Source organism: Manacus candei, unplaced genomic scaffold, assembly GCF_025592945.1.
Source record: "Manacus candei isolate 608988 ecotype Guabito, Panama unplaced genomic scaffold, ASM2559294v1 h1tg000008l, whole genome shotgun sequence".
Classification (NCBI taxonomy): domain Eukaryota; kingdom Metazoa; phylum Chordata; class Aves; order Passeriformes; family Pipridae; genus Manacus; species Manacus candei.
Window position 1 is genome coordinate 18146974 of NW_026138056.1, and position 23421 is coordinate 18170394.

The following is a 23421-nucleotide window of genomic DNA, read 5'->3' on the forward strand; positions in this document are numbered from 1 at the left end:
CGGTAATTGAAGTGTCTTCCTCCAGTTTAGCTATCATCAATCAGTAGTTGCACTTGAGCAAAATGAATTTATGAATATTTGCTTTAGATCAAAACAATGCACAGTAACATGAAACTACTGAAACACCTATGCTGCAAACTAGGATCACAACACAGGAATCTCTAGTCTTGTAATTCCTTTGCAACCATTAAGGAGACAAAAAACAAGTGGTATTTCTTCCACCCAACATTTTAGCCAACAATCCCGGGGGCAAAAGAACTACACTAACACAGGCAGGACAAATTTGTATTAGATTACTCCTAAAAAAAAAAAAAAAAAAAAAAAGAAAAAAAAAGTAGAATTCACAGAAATACACACAAGTCACCCACTCCCAAGGTTGTCACGAATTTCAGTGAATGCTTTCAGGGAGAAAGGAATTGTGTAAAGAAAGGTTTCAGAGAATACACGCCTTTAACAGCAGCCTCTCCTACAGACTCACTGATGTCCAACAAAGACAGGCTGCAGTCCTCCCTTCCCTCAGCAGGAGCTATGTCAAGTGCCTCTCTCCAGATGCCTGTTTTTGCAACACTGGAAGAAAATGAATTTTGAGAGCTCTCCCTAGTCTTGCATGTCTGGACAACATATGTCTGACTCTGAACAGAGTCCCAGATTAGTTATGAGGGGAGGAATGTATGAAACTCATCACAGTTGCCTAAGTTTCTTTTCCTTCAAAGGTCAGGTTACTGCAGACAAGCAAGCAAGGTCAGTTGCATATCACAAATTAGCCTTTAAGTTCGTTCCCAATATTCCAGAACATTATTATTCAGCAGTAACATAAGTTCTTAAAATAAGCTTGGAGTGAAAGTAACACCATCAAGCTTCAACAGAATATATCCATAAGCATTTTATTATTCTTCTTGTATTACCACAACAGGCCATTAGGAGAATTTCAGGCTTTTAAAAAATTTTTTTAGCATTAAAGTACTACATAGTGTTACAAGTTTCAAGTTTTTGTGTTATAGTACTCAAATTATTTTAATTCATTTTAATAGAGGTCGAACAATTACAAAATTTGACAGCTACTGAAGACAGAGCTGCTAACTATGTAATCAGACAAAACCACAAATGACTAATCCAACCAGATTATTTTTTTAAACTGTGTGATTTGCAGCATTAGATCCATGCTATCCTATAAACTAGATCCTTCAAGTTATGGGATGGAAGTTTGTATGAGGAACTGCCACAAATTATCAGTAACATCATGAAAAAAAAACAGCTGAACATTTGAAATTTCTGTAACAGCTGCCAGGGCAGACAAAATATGGTAGATATAAATATAAGAAAAAGAATGAGATGACATGTAAGTAAGAATAGCCCAAAGTAGAAACAGCTTCTGTAATTAATTCAGAATACGTATACTTTGTTACATTAGCTAACAAAACACCAAAACCAGCAATGAATACATTATGTCAGTTGTGACATTTATTTCACTGCTCTATGCTGTATTTACATTGCAATGCAATTACTGCAATCTTTTCCTATACGATATAAACTCTTCAACAACTGACTACTTTTGAAGTCTGTGTCAATCAATACTTTCAACATATGTTGTTTACAAGTATGGAGATGTATTTTATTTAGTTCAGAATATGCTCATTGTTACATCTGTAAAAGGAAATGAAGGTCTGTTTACAGACCCTTCCTTTTTGTCATTACAGTACAGGCATCATAGGTTTCACAATACTCCACAAATAATCCTATGGCTACATTAACCAACCATTTCTGCCCTTAAGTGCAGAATCTCTGTTCCATTACCCAATGCTGACCGTGCCATTGTTTCATGGTACAATTCTTTTCAGCTTTACAAACTCAGACACTGAAACATGGCAGTCAGGGCAGGACAAAGATAGAAATCAACATTTATGTTGTTTGGGTTTAAAGAGGCATTAATCAACTTCACTTTAAAGTCACTATGTTTCCTCCATATTATCTTACTCGAGTTAACATACGTTTTTGACATCTCATTTCCCATACTTCCTTTATAAACTGGATTGCAAACTGAACTTAAGCAAATGAAGATACTGATATTTTTTTCTTTAACTCCAAAGACTTTAAACCGAACAATGCCAGAGTTGTGGCTTTCCTTTAAACCCAGTGGTTTAAAATTCCATCTACAACAACAACACACCCGCCATATAAGGTACCTTGCTCTTTGTTCCCAGAGAAGTATGGCTACACATTTGTACATTAAGCATCATACTTATAAATGCTTCATCTTCCAGGTCAGATAGAACCAAGAGGTCCAAACTCTTTCCCCCTTATGTATATCTCCAGGTTGAAATGGGCTCTAATCTGATAGCAGATAGAACTACCTGATCAAGGCAAGACTCTCACTGTTCGCTCAGTGCCTGCAATTCCACATTGCTATTAGACATTCACATAACTCTGTATGATTGTTATCTGTACACCGCTAATAAAGAAGTTTCTCTTTTACTGCAGACCAGCTGAGGCTACACTACAGGTAACAGAGTGCCTCCAATATGAATCATAAGTGTTACCCTCAATTACAAGGGTCAGGAGTCTCACGGGACATCACCACAGAATTTCTGCCTGTCAAAAGGGCAATTCATCTGAGGCAAAGGCTGACAAGTCTGTCACATGCTTAAAAAGACTCAAGTGCTATTCCTCATTCACTAAATATCTTCTTGGATAACATCTCCCCTAAAGGGGAATATACCTTTATTACCTCTGGAGATGGAGAGTCAACTTTGGAGCACAGTAACATGCTATGAAACTGTGCTTTATTTCCATATAACAAATCCTAAGGTTTCCCTTTGAGATGCTGCAACTCCTCTGATTTCACCTTCTTCTCCTCTCCTTTTAGAGCAGGATTTCCTGTTTCACTTCAACTTAGGCAACTGTATAATAGACCAGTGCAGAATGTTCCTTAAAATTCATTATGTTTTCTTCTATAAACCTGTATTCTACCTCCACTTCCTTTGTTTTTTCAGGTGCCCTTCTCAAAAAATGCTCTCTTGCTCCAACTTGCAGGCTCCACAAGCAAAGTATTTTATAGCACATAAATTCTAGCACGAAAGGAAAATGAAAATAGAAATTGAAGCTGAATTTAATGACATTAAGACTTTTCTTCAGGTTAGTTGTAAGATCCTCTCTAAAAGCAGACTTCAAGGAGCTTTCTTTAAACTGCAACCAATGCATCTAACCAGAAATATCTTAATTTTGCAGAAGATTACTGCTACCACCACCAGAAGAATAGAAAGAATGACCTCATTGTGAGGGTACACATTCTTTAGTAATGCTTTATGCAACAGAAATGGTTATGTTTCTAAACTACAATGCAAATGCATACCTTTTTCTGGATAACCAACTGTTGAAAGGAAATATGCTTTTAAAGGCACTTTAAAAACTTGAAAGAAAAACTAGAAAAAAAAAATAAATAAATCCTAAGCTATGTGATGAATAAATAGTAGAGCTCCTCGTGACCCAACTGCAGAGAATAATTTCATCCCCCACTCCTTCAAAATAAATTTAACCAGAAGACCTCATCTAATCACAGAGATATATGTTATTGCAGGTGGAGATCCTATCTCCCATTACCACCTTATATCAAAGCCTATAAACTTCATGTTCAAGCCACACTGCAGTCTTAAAGAAAGACTGTCAATCCCTGACATCTGTAAGGTGCCATCTGGAGCTCTATTTATACTGTGTTGAGATGTGCATCAGGCACAGAGGCAGTTACTTAATTACAGCAACTCCAACAGTCACTTTGTTGTTAGCAGCTCTCAAACTCAGCTGCTGGTCAGTAAAACAAGTCTTTTCCACTCAACACAAGAAGTAAGCTGCAATTCTGCAGAGCAACCAGGAAACATCCCTAAGCGCCTAATTTCCAACTCACTGAAGTGGAATTTCAAAAGTCAGTAAATTCAGTATTTCATAGTATAAGAGGCTTCTTTCCCCCTCCCCTTCCTTTAATATGAATCATTTAATATAATACTAACTTCATACTTGAGTTACATATCACTATCATATTCAGAGTTGTTCCTGCAACTCTGAACTACATGGAAGCTCCTCCCTCAGCAACGTAGGTGCCAGAATGCCTTCATAGATCCTCAACAACATCAACACTGAAACAGCAGGAGATCAAAAACAACTGCATCTGGGCAGGCAAAAAAAAACATGGTGCGTGTTTAAGTGTAGCTTTGAAACTGGCATGGCCCAAAACAATGCAGCTTCTTACAAGTTCAGACAAAACTTACATTGTGAATTCTAGGAAAGCAAGAGTCTAAAACACATTCACGAGGTAATAAGCACATTATTAGACACTGTGTCATGATTCCATATGTACATAACTATAAAACTTGAGATCTGATGGTTAGCATCTATTTACACTGCGGGTTTCACTGATTTGAGGAGCTGCCAAAGCACAATCCATATAATAGATAAGTTTTTCTCCTTCAACAGTTAAACACAATTTTACCACATTTTTCAAAACCCCACATCTCTTACATGATAGAAAGTGAAACTTCTGTGCCTCAGTTAGCAGGTACAAGTCGGAAAACAAACCAAGGATTCCTGACAATCTTATTGCTAGGAAACAGCCCACGGCCTGTAGTATCCTTTTTCTTTCTTTCCTTTTTTTTTTTGGTTTTTAATTGATGGAAACAAGTCTTTCCACAGCTGTCTGTACCTTGGTTCTTGCAAAATTAACTGAAGGTTTTGTCAGATTTTTCTTTTTTTAATGTATAATTTTACCATTTCAAAGGCATTTGTGGCGTACAAGCCTCCCTCGAATTACAGAGATTAATACATTTGCTTTGCAAAGAATGGCGCTCTTGGGTAAGCGGAGCTTCAGGTGGGTTTATTCAAGTTACTGACTGACTTCATACTGCTGGGAAGGTTCTCCCTGTAGACATATACTCTTTAAAATAATTAGCATGTAAAAAACTTACAGTATTTGGAAACAATTCTGCAAGAAACAGACAACAAAAATTCCTTTCTGTCTTGCACCAAACTCAGACAAGTCGGCACCAGTGCTTCTTCCACTAACATGGTCTCTCTGGTTAACCAAGACCATGAACACTGGTTATAGAAAAGAGCACCAGATTTAGGAATCCCCTTCCTCAGCCAGTTCTCCTGCTCCTTTCCCTGCATCAACTTTCAGTGGTGCAACTGTCTATACTTCTCTGGAATAAACTGGATTACTCTGCTGTAACAAGTTAGAAACAGCTTACTTCCCCACAATACCAACAGCTCAAATTGATTCCCTGATCTGGTTCACTACACAGCTCCACAAACTGATAAACTTCAACTAAGGCTGGAAAGAGGCCAATGAATACAGAGGATACCAAACATCAGAACCATCATTCAAGAAGACAAGTAAGAATTTTCAGAAGGCATCGCACTCCTAACTGCCCATGTCATCCTCAGTTACTAGTAGATTGCTTATAAATGGAAACTTGTTTAAAAAAAAAAAAAAGCCAGCATCCTCTTAAAGAGCAGGCTAAGATAACTTAAAAATGGGCAATTATTAGAGATGCAATGCAGGACAGAGTTTCTCAAAATACAGTCTAAGAGGCCACTCATCCTGTCCTCCCCTCTCTAGATATACCATTATAATGCTTTTTTCTCTTTTATGTGGAAAAGAGAAAAATCTTGGCCAGACCCACTTTAAAAGATGAAATCACAGAAATTAAGACTGATTAAATGGTATTTATTTCACAGAAATGAAAGCACTACAGACAGAAAAGAAAGTAAAAGATTGAAAATAATGAAATGTAAGACAAGTAAAAGTCCTTGTGGTTTAGTCTGACTGCCTACATAACAGTCTCAGGTTCTTCCTGAATTAATTTCTATTCATATGCAATCATGTTTTCAAACAACATTAAAGTTTCCCAGTAATAAGGAAATGCACCACCATCTTGGAAAAATGTTTGAATAATCTGCAACTTCCAAACTGGTTTCAAATTTTTCTTATCCATATGGATGTTTATAAATTTAGCATTTGAATTTCATGATCTAAAGATGAAATTTCTCAATTTTTTTAAGTTACTTATAATTCACATGTCACCTATGAACTTCCTGCCATTCATCAACATTCTTTTTTATTTCAGTGGTATCTGAAACAGGTAAGTACAGGACTATCAGTGAGATGCAGAGCCAATATAACCCCCAGCCTCCCTAGGAATACATATTCAGAAATCAAGTCTAGATTCTTGTTGGATGCCACATAATTACAAATCACCTTCAGATCTCTACTGGCATCAATTTGAAAGAAGATAACAGCAATGTGTTCAGAAATGAAAAAAGTTGCAGGATGTGTTTGAAGAATATTGAATTGTCTCTTATCTCAAGAAAGTGCTTCCTAATTTTCATCTGCCCTTCTTTATCTTTCTGGGATATAAGTCTTTGCTAGTTTAAAACAGCTAACAAACAGCACTAATAAATCCCTTCATGGAATATTACCAACTTAAGAATTACACAACCTCACTAAAAAAAAAAAAAACAACAAAACAAAAACCCAAGAAAACCAACAAAAAACACAACTCACAGCAGTTGAGTTAGTAAAACTGTACTCCTCTTTACTGAACCCTGGTTGTGCTGTATGCAGCCATAGTGTGCATGTGAAATTGTTATATTATATTTGCTTTTTGAAATTTATAGGTATTTTACCACCAAGCCTTTCACATAAAACATACACGAAAGTTTACACATTATCCCTCCCCCCACCCTTCATTCAGATAGAACTGAGAATTTTCAGTCATATTTTTAAACCGCTCACTGAGAATCAAGTCTCTTTCAATCAGCAGACAACATGAGTACTTGTAAAGAATATTTTTAAATAGACATATAAACTCATGCTGAGTTTACTAGTAGAATATTTGCAATATAGCATAAGCACAATGTATTAGAAGAGAGCTTCTAGTCCAGTTACACAATATACTCTTACATAAGAATTTCTGCTTCATTTGAATTTAATAAAAATACACACTCTGGAGGATGGAAGGAAAACTGTATGAATAAAAGTACCATTTTGTCAGCAAGAACTGTCTATCCTAAGCACAACTACAATAAATAAGGGTCAAATCCACACCTCTGACATACCAGCAGAGCTACTTGGCATCAACAAACTCAAAGTTTGAGATAAACCATTGACATTAAGAGTCCCTGCTATATCAGGAAAAAAAAACACCATTCAAACAGTATAGACCAAAAAGTGCTGCAGCTATATCTACAACACACAGAAGAGCATATTTTACAGAATGCAGCATGAACACGTTCTACAAAAAAAAAAAAAAAAAAAAAAAAAAAAAAAAGGCAGATAAGTCAGTTACAAAAGAGAAACTGAACACTAAATCAAAGTAAAATTTCGGAATTTAGAAACAGCTACCTCAAACATTTATAAACTGGATCTCAGCAAAGTGCAACTCTTACAGAATTAATATTTTAGCTTTGCTAAGAGTGGTATGATTTTTTGAATTTGAATAATACAAGTAAAACTTTGCCTTTAATTAGTTCTTCAGTGCTGCTTTCTAACTCTAAAATACATATTGTTTTCAATCTGTTTGAAATAAAAACAGCATATTGGCCTGTCAAACACATCTTCAAGAATAATAATGAAGATTGATGTATCATACAGTTACTAGTTCCACCTAATCCCTCCAAATAAAAAGACAATGCAACTGAAATACTGAACTCAGTATTTCACCACTACCACAACTTTCCTACTTTCCTGAAAAAGCAAAAATACAGTTGCACAAGTAAGTCTTAGGAGGGAAGAAAACATGAGCTATTTCCTAAGGAAAAAATAAAAGCATGTTCTGAAGTCAGAGACTCATTAGAACATTACTTAAGCAGAGCTGCTCTCAAATACTTGCACGTCATTCTTCTTATTGAACCTGTGGCATTACACAGCAAGACAGACACAGGACATTTGGAACCCGACTAGTCAACAAAGCAATTTTACATTTTACTTTCAATAAGCAGGTAATCAATGCAGGTCAAAAAGAAATTCATGCAGCACTTAAGTCTTTTCACATAGAAAGCAGGCTACCAGATTCTACAACAGCTTATTTTCTAGATGCACAAACCAGTAGAGCTTTATATATAGCACATTGTAATCGTTTCACCTTGATGCGATAAAGACAGCAGGCCCAGCTGCAAAATCTGTTTCCAAACGAAACTGTCAACATCTTGGATGGACATAAAAAGCTACACTGAGCTGCTGCTGGTAGCTTAAGCTCAGAACCATGCTGAAACCACAGACTGCAGACCTGAACAACAACAAAAAAAAAAAATACACAACTGGAGATGGATAGAAGACAAGCAACAATTGCTCTGACATCCCTGGTGTTTCTCCTGACCAGCCTCATCTCAAACTCTGAATGAAAACACTGTGTCAATAAATCTTTTTTGATATTTCTATCAACAACATCCAACAACTGATATTAAGATACTATCTACGTATTATTAAGAATTTAGTTATGCATGAATCCCATCAGAAAAGACAAAGTATACCCACTTGCAACCTTGCTTACAAATAGGGATAGAAAGAGTTGATACACATCTATGGATGCCTTCCGCCTTCTCTCCTTCAACTGAATTCAAAATTAAAGAGTGGATCTGCAATATGAATTAACTCATAAACAGACAAGTGACTTTTGCACAATGAGAGAATGCTAATTAGCTCACAAAAATAATTGCTAGCAATTTTTTTATCACCATTAATTATGCTGTAGGCTTTTGCAACAAAGAATTCATGTAAGGATCTTTCAACTTGTACACCAAAATCATTACTTTGACAAATCAGCTATAAAATAGACACTCTGTAATTCTTGGAACTAGATTAGTAATTTACATACTAGTGATATTTTTCTTTTTTGCCTGTTTGGTATCAGTGCATTCAATCGGGTCCTGCAGTATAATACATAATTATGTAAGTTGGCATCTCGTAATCAAGTGTTTGCTATTCAATAATACTGATCAACAACTTTGCATCAGCATGCTAACTATTAATAGGGTCCTTGAAAGTGGTAAGGTATTAACTTTTTTCGCCCCTCCTCTTCAGAAACTGTTCATATATTGTCATTGAGCTGTGAACCAAAAATCAGGAGCACAACTTTTTTGAGCAACATTTCATATGCAGGAGACACGTGACTACTTGGGTAGTATCCAAATGACTGAAGTAACTCGTGTGACAGCTGGGTACACACACTACAGTTTTTCATTTCAACTTGTTTCACTTTACCCCAACACGCGAACACACCCAACCTGTGCAATATAAGTCTCAAGAGCCTCACATCACTCTGAGCCAGTCCTCCACAGAAACTAACTGCTAGTTTAAAACCAAATAAAGACTTAAGAACATACCGATGACAACATACCCTAGAGGACAACACACAGAAAAACTACTGTAACTGCCACTCTCTTATCAAGAAGAGCAAATCAACATGTGCTGCTCTCCTATCCCCAACATACCCTCAACCCCCTAATTAATGAGAATAACTGAAGTTTTAAGAAATGTACTAACAGTTTAGAAATTCAGTTTTCCACCTTAACTTCTGCAAGACCATGTAACCTTAGCTGTGTTCAGCCAACATGCAGGGACACACCGTTTTCTAAACAGACACCACAAAAGACCTCAAAATAACCCTTGCCCTCTTCTCCAGTCACAGCTTAAGTCTGTTGCATACACTTCTAATTATAAATATAGTAACCTGACATGGGGAGAGACAGCCCATTGAATATGATCCCAGAGATTACTAACCCAAATCTGTGCTGAGCACAAGTCTAGAACAATACAATAAAACGTAAGATAGATCGCTATCCTACAATCTACAAAACACACAGCTACTTGCACAAAGCATACAACAACAGTATACTCCCAAAGCACAGTCAGGTCTATCTTACAGTAACCCATTATCCCAAAAGATCCTGTTTGTATTTCTAGCTCTATAATTGGTGCAGCTAAGGCTCCTTATCCCGTGTGCTTCAACAATTTGTTTTCTTTACTACTCCCAAAATAATAAAATAAAACCACTTTGAGTTCCAGAGAGCAGTTACAATACATAAAATATATCCCCTGCACTTTCATTTAAACTCAATGATGTTTAAATACCTAATTTCTTTCTTGTTAATATTTGTTTCTTAGCACAAAAGTAGAGCACCAGATAACAGTAAGGCCCTTTCTTTATGTGCTTCATCTTTTAAAAGCTTCTTAAGGTACTACATACACTCTTCAAGATCACAACTTAAATATACTGTAGTAGTGCACATTTTCATTATTATTATGAAGTATTTCCATAGAGACGGACTTTTTACAAGGCTATGTATGGGACAGGACAAGGAGCAATGGCTTTAAACTGAAAGAGGATTGGTTTAGACTGGATATTAGGAAGAAATTCCTTACTGCAAGGGTGGTGAGACAACTAGAACAGGTTGCCCAGAGAAGCTGTGGATGTCCCATCCCTAGAGGTGTTAAGGGACAGGTTGGATGGGGTTTTGAGCAACCTGGTCTCCCTCAAGGTGTCTCTCTGCCCATGGCAGGGCAGTTAGAGCTGGATAATCTATAAGGTCCCTTCCAACCCAAACTATTCTATGATTCTGATTCTGTTTATAGTGTCTAGTATTCTCATAGTACTTCTCAGCTATATAAACTTCAACTGTAAGAAGCATGTTTTTCCATCCTCATTATTTCTCTATAATTACTAAGGTATCTTTTACCATACCTCATACATTACCATCTTTTACAAACGCACACCTTCAGAAGCATAAGTTCTTCCATAAACCCAATGGCACAAACTAATTCTGACACACATTTATGTGAGCAGAAGGAAAAAAAACACAAACAGCTTAACCTTCTCATTCTTTCCCATAAAAAAATAAAGGTGAAAGCTTAAAATACAAACCACAAGAAATGGCTCACAACCAGAACATACCATGTAATTACTTCAGACAAAAAACAAATGACACAAGAGAAGAAAGCTAGGGCCATATGAGGTCTAAATTAACATTTCTGGGTTGGTTCTGAGTATCTCAGGAACTGACGTGACTTTTTATTTCCTCTCTACCTGACGTTAAGTAAGAAGCATGAGCATTACAAAGATCAGCTCATTTAATTCTCCCAGCTCTTATATTAGCATTTCTACTTCTGGATCGCTGGCAGCCAGTACTTTGGGGGTCAGTGAGAAAGAAACGCCAGCACTGGTCAAGTCAACAGCCTGAAAGTCTACTGGAAAGCAATAAGAAGAAACCGATGGGAAAATCCAGCACACGACACATGCTTCCTCGGGAGCAGGAACAAGTAAACAACCGAGGGAAAGAAAGAACAACGTTTGTAAACACACATCGCTTCTGCCGGCGCTCGCCCGACCGCCGCCGCCGGCGAGCACGGAGGCGCTGCCAGGCTGAGTCATTCCTTGTAGTAACTTCACCGCGAATCCCTCGCCCTGGCAGCGGAGCCCTGGGCAGGCAGGAGCACCCCGGCCTGCCCGGCGCTGCGGCTGGGAGTCACCGCCCCCCGTGCCTGCTCCCCCCTCCGGCTGCGCAGGGGTCATTCCGCGGCACTGGCAGCAGCGGTGGGATCCCGGTCCTTCTGCACCCCCTCCCCGCCGCCTCCCGGCTCTTTGTCGCCCGCCCCACGGGTACAGCCCCGCGCCCAAAGCCGCGACCGCCGCCCCTCGCCAAGGCCGCCCTCCCGGTACCGGAGTCCCCGCCTCCCCCGCGGCGGGGAGGGGCTGAGCGGGGCGGCGGGGGGAGCCCGCAGCTCGGGGGCAGCGCTCCCCACTCACCGGAGGGTCCGGCGCGGGCAGCGCCGCGCATCCTGCGGCGGCCGCGGTGGCGGCGCGTCCCCCCCGCGCCGCGCGGCCGGGCCAGGCGGCTCGGCGGGGGCACGCAGCGCCTCGGCGGTAGCCGCGGCCAGGCGGGGAGAGGCGGCGGGGCGGCAGAGGCGGTTCGGCGGATCCGGCGGGCGGGCCGGGGCCGCGGGAGCAGAGGAGCCCTGCCTGGCGCGGCCGCCGCCGCTGTTTGTTGTTGTCGTCAGCCGCTTCCGGCGCGAGGGCTGCCGGGAGGGGGCGGCGCGCGGGAGGCTCCGCGCGGCGGAAGCGGCGGCGGCTGCGGGGCCCGGGCGGGATCGGGGGCTGGAAGGGAGCTGGGAGATCATCGAGTTTCAGCCCCTCTTCTTAGGCAGGAACACTTTCCACCAGACCTGAGCCCCATCCAGTCTGGCATTTGAATACTTCCAAGGATAGGACGCCCACAGCTTCTCTGGGCAACCTGTTCAGTGCCTCTCTACCCTCACAGTAAAGAATTTCTTCCTAATATCTAATCTAAACCTACTGTCTTTCAGTTTAAACCCATTCACCCTTGTCGTCTCACTACATGCTCTTATAAATACTCTTGCCCTATCTTTCCTGTAACTTCCCTTCAAGTACTGGAAGGCCACAATTAGGTCCCCCCAAAGCCTTCTCCGGGCTGAACAATCCCAACTGTTATAAGTAAAATCGGCACTAGGCTCAAATATCGTAGTAAAAAGTTTTATTATAGATTTATATAAAAATCAAATAAGCAAAACAGCGCTGGGTGTCTTAGTGAGCTTTCCTTGCTCATCTAAGGCACACTTCAATAATTTTCAGTCTGCCTTTTATAGGTTTGGAGCTGCTTATCTCCTTTAAAATCCCCTCCTTTGTTCATCAGGTTTATCTGCGCAGGCTCTGTTCTTGTTGCCAAGAGGCTTTACGCATGCGTATCTTGTTGCTAGGAGACAAGCTCGGCTCTGTTCACTTCATCCTTTTGATGTAGTCAGCTTTTTCTGCGCATGTGCTGTCTTGCCACTGGAAGAGAGTTCTGTTCTCTTTTTCAGTTCTTTTTCTTCTTACATAACATAACAAAATATCACTAATTATGGTAACATAACATTATGGTTTGTGTGATATATATAAATAATTGTGATTCGTGAAGCAAATGGGTGACTACATTAAAAACAGACTAAATAGATTCTAAAACTTAACTACACCCCCACAATGAAACAAAACAGACCCTCTCAAGGTCAAAAGGCCTAAACCTTCTCACTATCCTAAGGATGAAATATAGTACAACTTTAAGTCTTTAGGCGCCTACTCGTCCAAGAGTACATGAATTAGGACTGGCTGCAGAGATAGCTCTTTTAACCTTAGCTGTAAATATAATGGAACTTTAAATCTTTAGGCGCCTGTTCATCTAAGAATACATGAACTATGACTAGTTGTAGAGATAACTCTCAGCTTCAGTTATGAGAAAACTTCTCATTAAACATTTTGCCAAAAACTCACAGAATATACAGGTATATGATACAATCAATATGCATGAGGTAGTCAAGACAAACACCAAATGAAATTATTATTTGGAACTTATAGAAACTTGGGACTTTGTTTATCGCAACTCGTAATTACAATGTTGCAAATATAATTTGATAAGCAAATTATCTCTCCTTTGGTCTTTATTGGCTATTACAATTTCCCCCTCTTCTATTTATCATTAATTTGCTTATCAAACCTTATTACAGCTTCTCGGGCTGCACTCAAGGTAGGAAATGGTTCAGCTTTAGATGTTTCTTCGCTCGATTCGGAATATGGCTGTCTCATTACCATAAGTTGTACTGTTTCAATCCTACCTTTAACAAAAGTTACAAATTTATTCAAAATACAAGGACCAAATGTCAAAGTAATTAACAACATTATTAGGGGGCCTATTAGGGTAGAAATTAAAGTAGTTAACCAGGGTGATTTGTGAAACCATGATTCAAACCAGTTTTGTTGAGTCTCTCTTTCTCTTTTCCTTTGAAGAATTCCTTCACGTAATTTAGTCATAGATTCACGAACTACCCCTGAATGATCTGCATAAAAGCAACATTCTTCTCCTAATGCAACACATAGCCCCCCTTGTTGTAAGAATAATAAGTCTAATCCTCTCCTATTCTGTAGGACTACTTCAGAAAGTGAAGTAAGAGACTTCTCTAAGTATGATATTGATTTTTCGATTCTCACTAAGTCTTCATCAACTGCTGCTCTTAGAGATGTAATCCCTTTATTTTGTTCAATGAGGGATGCAATTCCTGTTGCCGTTCCCGCCGCTCCCAGCCCAAGGAGCATGGCGATAGTTATGGCAGTAAATGGTTCCCTCTTTTGTATCCTGTGTTTATTATCATCCCATTGGTCAAGAACCAATTCCTTCGAATGATAAAGAATTCGGGGTATTATTGTTATTTGAACACAAAAGTCTTTATTTTCATTAAATATTCGTAAAGACAAGCAGGGAGTGACCCCCGTCTTGGAGCATATCCACCATCCTTCTTTGCTAGGTATAACCCATTTCTTGGTTTTATCAAGTTTCTTGAGGGTATAGCTGCATAAGTTTCTTTTCGTTGGAGGTACATTTCCTATGCACACTCCTTGTCCTCTCACCTGCTGGAGAGTGATTCCTATTTGTTTTTCCCCCCAATTACATTGCGTAGGGTTGCCCTGATTGGATATCGTAACTGAGGTGTTCAGAGCTATCCCCTCATAGAATGGAGGTTTGATGTCATAACACAACCAACAGGAGTTAGTTAAGTTAGAGTCGGTGTGGTTAAGTGTGTTATAGGCCGCTTGCATCAATTTTAACAACGGTTCTGTTTTCTCATGTACCTTAGTGTAGGTTGAGATTCTACTAGAGTCATTAAAACTTACAGTCGGGGCAGTTGAAACTGTGGAGGTGTGTCTTTTTCTACTCTCTTTCTGATTCAAATTATCCTCTTTTCTCTTTATTACTTTATTGGGTCCTACTGCCAGAGGGCGGTGGGTGATTTCTTGTTTTTTATGAATATTAGCCCTCCCCTGTCTGTGCCAGCTTCCCAGTATCTGATTCCCCAAGTTCTTCCTATCAACCATCCTGGGTCTTCTGGTTGCAGTACCTGGATGGTAATATACTTACAATCGCTATACCTCTTCGATCCTCTAGACAAAACAAATTGTGAAGGTTTACAGCCAGGTGGTCCCCATGTTGTCGTTAGATATTTATCTTGAGAATTAGGGGTCCAGGCGGAAGCAATAGTGGCACAGTCCCAGTGTGCACAATAATATTGATCAGGGTAGTTACAATATCCTTTCCCTGGATTAGATGCAGGACAGAGATAATAAGGTTTCAAATTTGAACAATGTGGTACAGGAGCTATTTGACACAGTGTAGCAGAGAAACTGGGAGATCCTACAGTAAGATTAGTCCTAACTGTTTTTAGATCACTCCATCTGTTCAGAGTCCACTTGTACGGCCGATGTGGGCTTTCCCTGCTTGGGGAAAGCTGCCACAAAAATACTACAATCCATATATAATTTCCCATATCTGTTCTCCACTGTATTATTGCTCTGCCTCCTCCGTCTACTCCTTTGCTGGGAGCAACGGGGTTCTATATCTTCTCGGCAGCAGTCAATATTCTTCAGGAGAATATGGGCTCTTGATAGGTTCTTGTGACCTTTTCCTTTATTTCTCTAGATCCATATGTTTTCTAAAAGTTGGTTGGTTGTGAACTCTGTTTTCTAGGCAATTTTAACGGCACACTGTTCTAGAGTTTTGTACCAAAATTAGAAAATATTTTATCATGGACTTCCCAGTTCTCTGGTACCAACTACTCCTATCTACAGAATAACTTATCAATTTCTAAACATTCAGTTTCTCATCAGAAGCAACAAAGAACTCTCGGCAATTCGTACGATGGGTGTCCTGCCTACTGCTGTACAATATCACTCTATACCATATAATGTACATTTACAACTGACCCAGCTCCGGGGTCTTGAAACTGGGTGTTTTATACAGGGTATCTTCTGTGCAGGTCTTTCTGGCAAAGTAATTTCAGTCTCAAGATCACAACAATGAGGAAAAGTTTTACCTTTTTCAGCAATTTGGTATATCCACTTTCCCCAGCCTGGTAGAGGATTAGCCCACTTATCAATGTCTATACCGAACCCTTATTAAGGTTAGGTCTCGAGGTACTTCAGACCAGGAGTATAGGCTGGGCTGGGTCCCAGTCTCGTTCAGGGTTATTCATTTACCAGTCCAGTTTTTCTGAACGTCATTCGGAGATTCCCAGGCTGAGGAGTTACAGTCCATTCAGGAGTGTTGACTGGCCCCTTAACCCGAGATGCGTGAGTCCATCCTCTTTCAGCGGTACGAATGGCTGTATCTGTGGTAAGAAGAACAACAAAGGGTCCTTCCCAACGAGGCGTTAATGAAGACTCTTTCCATGTTTTAATTAATACCCTGTCTCCAGGTTGAATTCTGTGTATTGCCATATCCAACGGGGGTCTCTGAGTTACTAATCCTTTTTTCCTCAATTCCTGTCTCCTTTTCATTAACTCAATTATATATTCCCTCAAGAGGGTATCTTCCACCTTGGGATTTTCAATCGGGATTCCAAAATCATATGGCATCCCATACAGCATTTCAAATGGTGAGATTCCTGTGTCGGTACGTGGTTGGGTCCGTATATATAATAAGGCCAATGGCAAACACTTTACCCAATTCATTTTAGTTTCTATCATTAATTTAGTCAATTGCTTCTTTATTTCTCCATTCATTCTTTCTACTTTACCAGAGCTCTGTGGATGCCAAGGAGTATGGTACTCCCATTTGGTTCCAAAAAGTTCTGTTGTTTCTTTAATTATTTTAGAAGTAAAGTGTGGTCCCCTGTCCGAATCTACTATTGCCACAGCACCATACCTTGGAATAATTTCTTCTAATAAAATCTTAATCACTGTTTTGGCTGTACATCGGGCTACCGGAAAGGCTTCTACAAAGTGGGTGAGATGGTCCACTAACACCAGTAGGTGGCGATACCTGCCTACTTTAGGTAATTCAGTAAAATCTGTCTGTACTTTCTCAAAAGGTCTCTTAGCTATTTCTCGTCCCCCTTGTACTCGTTCTCTCAATTGCCTTTTGTTTACCCTCTGACAGGTTAAACACCCTTCTAAAATTTTCTTTGCTATTCCATAAACTCCCACACAGGCAAACTTGTTTTCAAACTGATCCACTAATGCCTGTATTCCCCAGTGGGTTGTCTCATGTAATTTCTTCATTATTCTCTGAGCAAGCCCTTTTGGAAGTACTTCTCGACCATCTGCTAATAACCATTTATTATTTTCTTCTTTCGCTCCAGATTGCTGCAGTTTCTTTTTCTCTTGATCACTAAAACTTTTCAGGACATTTCTATCTTCTGGTTCTGAACTTGCCATTACTAATAAAGCTGCTTTCTTTGCTTCCTCATCTGCTAAATTGTTGCCCCTAACAGTAGCTTTTAACCCTTTCTGATGCCCTTTAATATGTACTATTGCAATCTGCTTTGGCTTTCTCAAAGCTTTTAAGATTTCTCGTATTAGAGTTTCATGAACAAGTCCTTTACCCTGGGTATTAATCAATCCTCTCTCTTCCCATATCTTGCCGAAGGTGTGAACTACTCCAAATGCATACTTAGAGTCTGTGAAGATAGTGCCTGCTTTTCCATCTAATAATTGTAACGCTCTCAACAGTGCATATAACTCACAAGCTTGGGCTGACCATGTCTTATCTAAGGGTCCAGATTCTCTGACCTGAAAATTTTCTCCATCTATCACTGCATATCCTGACTTTCGATTCCCATTAACCACCCTAGAAGAACCATCGATGTATATTTTCTCTCCCGAACTCAGTTCTTCTTCTTCTAAATCCTCCCTAATCTTTGTTTGAAGATTTATTACCTGTAAACAGTCATGTCCTAGATCTTCTTTAGGTTCTCCATATAAAAATTGAGCTGGATTTTGCACATGTGTCATCTCTAACTCCAGATCCGGGGAGTGCAATAGGATACTTTCATATTTTAATAGTCGACTATCAGTCAACCATTTCTCAGCCCTCTGTTGTAATACTCCTCTTATATTATGGGGAGTAAATACTTTTAATTTTCCTCCAAAAGTCACCTTTATAGCTTCTTCAACTAACAGAGCTGTAGCAACTACACATTGCAAACAGGTGGGCCAACCTCTACTTACTGGATCCAGCAATTTTGAATAGTACCCTACCGGTTTCCTCTGTCCGGCCCAGGTCTGGGTTAGGACTCCATATGCTGTACCATTTTCTGTATTTACAAATAGATAAAAAGGTTTCCGATTGTCTGGCAGACTTAACACAGGTGCATTTACTAAATCCTCCTTCAATTTTTCTAAGTGCTGTTCATCCTCATCACTCCACTTTACTAGCCCCTCCTTGGTTAATTTTTCATACAAAAATTTGACTTTACTACTGTAATTTTCAATCCATTGCCTACAATACCCAAATAGGCCCAGAAGTTGTCTAACCTGTCTTTTGCTCCTGGGTACAGATAGTGACAGAATTCCATTTACTCGATCAGGATCTAATTTCTTATGTCCCTTGCTCAACCAATGTCCTAAATACTTAACTTCTTCCTCTGTAAATTGCAATTTGGACTTTGACACTTTCAAACCTTTTAAACTTAAGAAATTCAGAAGTCTAATGCTTTCATCTCTGACATCTTCTAACTTTTCTCCGGCAACTAACAAATCATCAACATATTGAATCAAAACCGTACCCTGGCGAGGTTCAAAAGACTCTAATAATTGTCCTAAGGCTTGTCCAAACAAATTAGGGGATTCTGTAAATCCCTGAGGTAGAACAGTCCATCTAAGTTGTTGTTTCCTATGTGAGTCAGGATCTTCCCATTCAAAAGCAAAATAGTCTCTACTCTCTTCTTTCAGAGGACAAGTCCAAAATGCATCTTTCAGGTCGATCACACTATACCACTTATGGTCAGGTGAGAGTTGGTTTAGTAAAGTATAAGGATTAGCGACTACAGGGTACTGGGTAATTGTCCGTTTGTTTACTTCCCTTAAATCCTGCACCAGACGATATGATCCGTCAGATTTCCTTACCGGCAAAATGGGAGTATTATGAGGTGACTTACATGGTTCTAATAATCCTTGTGTTAAAAGTCTTTCTATGGTCGGTTTAAGTCCAACTCTTCCTTTATATGGGATGGGATATTGTTTCACTCTTATTGGTTCTTCTGGATTTCGAATTGAGACCTCAAATGGTTTTATATCTAGCTTTCCCACAGAATCAGGAGTAAACCACACCTCAGGATTTATTTTTTTTTTCGTCCTCCGCCGTAAGGGCATATATTTGGACTTGTAATTTTTGATCTTTCACTTCTAAATTTATTCCCAATTCTATTATTAAATCTCTCCCTAACAGATTATACTCAGCCTCAGGAACTAATAGAAATGTTCCTAATGCATATTTATTCTGGGCTTCTATTTCCACATCTTTTATGAGGGGCACCTTAAATGGTTCTCCCTTGGCCCCTACAACTTGGATTGTGTCTGAGGAAGTCGTGCAACCCCAAGGTAACTTTTGAACTGTCGATCTTTCTGCCCCTGAATCCACTAGGAACTCAAGTTCTTGTTGCTGGGGACCTATTTTAAGTTTTATCAAGGGCTCTGTATTCTTCTGGGTCCCCAGCAAATAGAGCCCCTGACTCCCCTATTCCTCTTGGTAAATCTGTTCATCTTGCAATCTCTTCCTGCAATTTCTTTTTATGTGTCCTTTCTGCCCACAGTAGTAACACTCTATTTCACTTAAGTCTAACTGCACACGTTCTCTAAAGGGTTCACGTTTATTAGGTCCACAAGGGGTCTTCCGTCTCCGTTCTCTATCCCCTCTTTGTCCTCCTTTTATAGCTGCCACTAAAATTCTTGTCTGCTTCCTCTGCATTTCTTCTTGTCTTTTCTGCCTTTCTTCCTCTCTCTTCTGTAATTTTTCCTGTCTCTCCTCTCGTTCCTTTTGACTCTCTTCCTCCCTCCGCACATATACTTTCTGCGCAATCCTCAACAATTCATCCATTTCCTTACACTGCCAATCATCTATGTCTTCCAGCTTCTTTTTAATATCTGCCCATGCTCCACTCACAAACCGCATCTTAAGCACTTGCTGTCCCATTCCATCACCTGGATCCATACCAGAATAAAGCTGGAAAGTCCTTCTAAGTCTCTCTAACCATTCAGTTGGGCTTTCCTCTTTCCTTTGATATTCACTGAAAGCCTTTGTAACATTCTGCCCTCTAGGGACAGATTCCTTTATCCCCTCGACAATTATTTCTCTCAGATCATTCATATTTCTTCTATGATTTGGCTCATTATGGTTCCAATTAGGGTTTTCTAAAGGCCATTTAACATCTGCAGCTGGACCCTGCCGGTGCCTTTGATCCCAACCTTTCATTCCCGCTTTTCTAATCATTCCCCGTTCTTCCACAGTAAATAATATTCCTAAAATTGACTGTATTTCCTCCCAAGTATATATATTAGGACCTAAAAACTGGTCAAACCTCTCAGCCACTCCCAAAGGATCCTCTAAGAGATTTCCCATCTCTTTCTTAAATGCTCTAACATCTCCTGAATTCAAGGGAACTGATATAAACCCTATCCTATCCCCTTGATTTCTTCCTCCCCCCATTGTAGTCTCTCTTAAGGGGTACAACTGTGACGTGTTCGTGGATAAAGAGACTATTCCTGAAGAACAATGCTCTGTTTGCATGGACTGTGGAGTCATTGGGGATATTATGTTAGGACTCTGTGTTTCAGGAGCTGCTGACTGCTGCGCTTCCTGAGGGGGGGGTGGATAGGGTGTTTGCTGATTTCTCACTCCAGCAGCCACTGACAGGGTGGCTCCCTCAGTTTCAATAGGGGAGAGGGATGATTTTGCTGGAGCTGTGGGAGTGAATACACTCTTGTGATCATTCTGAATTACAGCACCATACGGAGGTGACCCCCTGGGCATAGGCCAAGGCAGGACATATGGGGGGGGTATTTTTTGAAACTCTTTTAGGTCATAAGCCGTCTTCTGTCCTTTCTCTTCACTTAACGGGGAGAGAGAGATTCTAGTATCCACTTCTATCCATAGGCTAGCATACTCACATTCCTCTGCACAAAATGGTCTTTTGCCATTCACATACAAATTCAAAGCCTGACATATCCAATCTTCAAATGAACCATACACCGGCCAAAACAAATAATCCTGTCTGATTTGCTTTCCTCCCCATACTTCCATACAATAATGCACCATCTTCTCCCTCGATTTTCCTTCTCTAGAGGGATAATCATTCCAATACTTGATCATAACTCCTAAAGGACTATCCGGGGGTATAGTTGGTAACCCCACCACAAACTCATTCTCTAGTTTTTTCTTCTCCTGTGGGGTATCTTGCAGCTTCTCCTTATGATCCCCCATTTCACCCCTCCCTTTGGGTTTTTCTTCACTCTTAGGGCTGTCCTGCACTAATTCACAGCCACCCATGGGAGTAGAAGATTTACTTTTCTTCTGTCCCATCTTCCAGAATGCTTTCACACACAAATTCACCTCAGTCGCTTCCCTCCTTTCGTGATTTGTCTCTTCTGGAAATACCAGAACTGCACTACCGGGAGGTCTCAATCACTTGTCCTGCTGGACTTCTCAATCCCTCGCACTCCGGGATTCCCTCCCCACCGAGAGGGGTACGCAAATACTTACCTCTCCTGGATAAGTCTTCATCCAACTCCTCGCTGGACGGTCCCTTCCCAAACCGAGCGGCACCTGGTACTTTTACTCTCTCTTGGAGTAAAACACTTACTCCCCCCGGAGTAAGTCTCCGTTGAACTCTTGTCGAACGGTCCCTCCCGACTGAAGAGGTTTCACTACTCACTTTTTCCTGGAGTTAGTCTTCGCCCGGGCTTATGCATAAGAATTACAGGGAACTGCAGTAATTTTATTTGCTTATTTGCTTTTTCTAAATCTTCTCGGTCGGAATTTCAGAGTCTGTGCTGCGGAACCTCTCCCCAGGACCGTCCAAAAAACAAGGACGGGGGTACCCGTCCCGGGTAGCAGTTCCGCCGCCCAGGAACCCTGATCCGAGTCACGGCACCAAAATTGTTATAAGTAAAATCGGCACTAGGCTCAAATATCGTAGTAAAAAGTTTTATTATAGATTTATATAAAAATCAAATAAGCAAAACAGCGCTGGGTGTCTTAGTGAGCTTTCCTTGCTCATCTAAGGCACACTTCAATAATTTTCAGTCTGCCTTTTATAGGTTTGGAGCTGCTTATCTCCTTTAAAATCCCCTCCTTTGTTCATCAGGTTTATCTGCGCAGGCTCTGTTCTTGTTGCCAAGAAGCTTTACGCATGCGTATCTTGTTGCTAGGAGACAAGCTCGGCTCTGTTCACTTCATCCTTTTGATGTAGTCAGCTTTTTCTGCGCATGTGCTGTCTTGCCACTGGAAGAGAGTTCTGTTCTCTTTTTCAGTTCTTTTTCTTCTTACATAACATAACAAAATATCACTAATTATGGTAACATAACATTATGGTTTGTGTGATATATATAAATAATTGTGATTCGTGAAGCAAATGGGTGACTACATTAAAAACAGACTAAATAGATTCTAAAACTTAACTACACCCCCACAATGAAACAAAACAGACCCTCTCAAGGTCAAAAGGCCTAAACCTTCTCACTATCCTAAGGATGAAATATAGTACAACTTTAAGTCTTTAGGCGCCTACTCGTCCAAGAGTACATGAATTAGGACTGGCTGCAGAGATAGCTCTTTTAACCTTAGCTGTAAATATAATGGAACTTTAAATCTTTAGGCGCCTGTTCATCTAAGAATACATGAACTATGACTAGTTGTAGAGATAACTCTCAGCTTCAGTTATGAGAAAACTTCTCATTAAACATTTTGCCAAAAACTCACAGAATATACAGGTATATGATACAATCAATATGCATGAGGTAGTCAAGACAAACACCAAATGAAATTATTATTTGGAACTTATAGAAACTTGGGACTTTGTTTATCGCAACTCGTAATTACAATGTTGCAAATATAATTTGATAAGCAAATTATCTCTCCTTTGGTCTTTATTGGCTATTACACCAACTCTCTCAGCCTTTCCTCATAAGAGAGGTGTTTCATGCCTCTGATCAACTTGGTGGCCCACCTCTGGACTTACTCCAACAGGTCAATGTCCTTCCTGTGTTGGGGTCCCCATGCATGCAGCACTCCAAGTGGGATCTCAGCAGAGCAGAGCAGAGGGGCAGAGTCACCTCCCTTGACCTGCTGGCCACACTGCTTGTGATGCACCCCAGGATACCTCTGGCTTTTGGAAGTCATGCCCTCGGCCTTACCACAGCACATGGTTTCTTCTATTTCATTTCACTCTGAGATCACAGGAGATCAAAGATTTAGGAAATCTACAGAGAGATTTAGAAAAGAATAGAAATCTGTCCAGTGTGTTTTGAGTTTTATTGTAAAAAACAACACTGAAATAACTTCTGTGCGCTTCGCTGACATTTTGAATTACATAATCATTTAAAAAAGATGTCTTGCAATACT

General features: G+C 40.1%; 1 protein-coding gene across 3 annotated transcripts in view; it reads right to left on the bottom strand.

Annotated features, from left to right (window-relative positions):
* RB1CC1 (RB1 inducible coiled-coil 1) overlaps nt 1-12054 on the bottom strand; it is a 73208-nt gene extending 61154 nt beyond the window's left edge. For 2 of the 3 annotated variants that reach the window (XM_051774209.1, XM_051774193.1), the window contains exon 1: nt 11790-12054. The gene's annotated coding sequence lies outside the window, so the exon portion shown is untranslated. Of the gene's footprint in view, nt 1-8129; nt 8239-11789 lie in introns of those variants that run through there. The other variant, XM_051774201.1, reaches the window with a different exon arrangement.
* Between the last annotated feature and the right edge of the window lie 11367 nt (nt 12055-23421).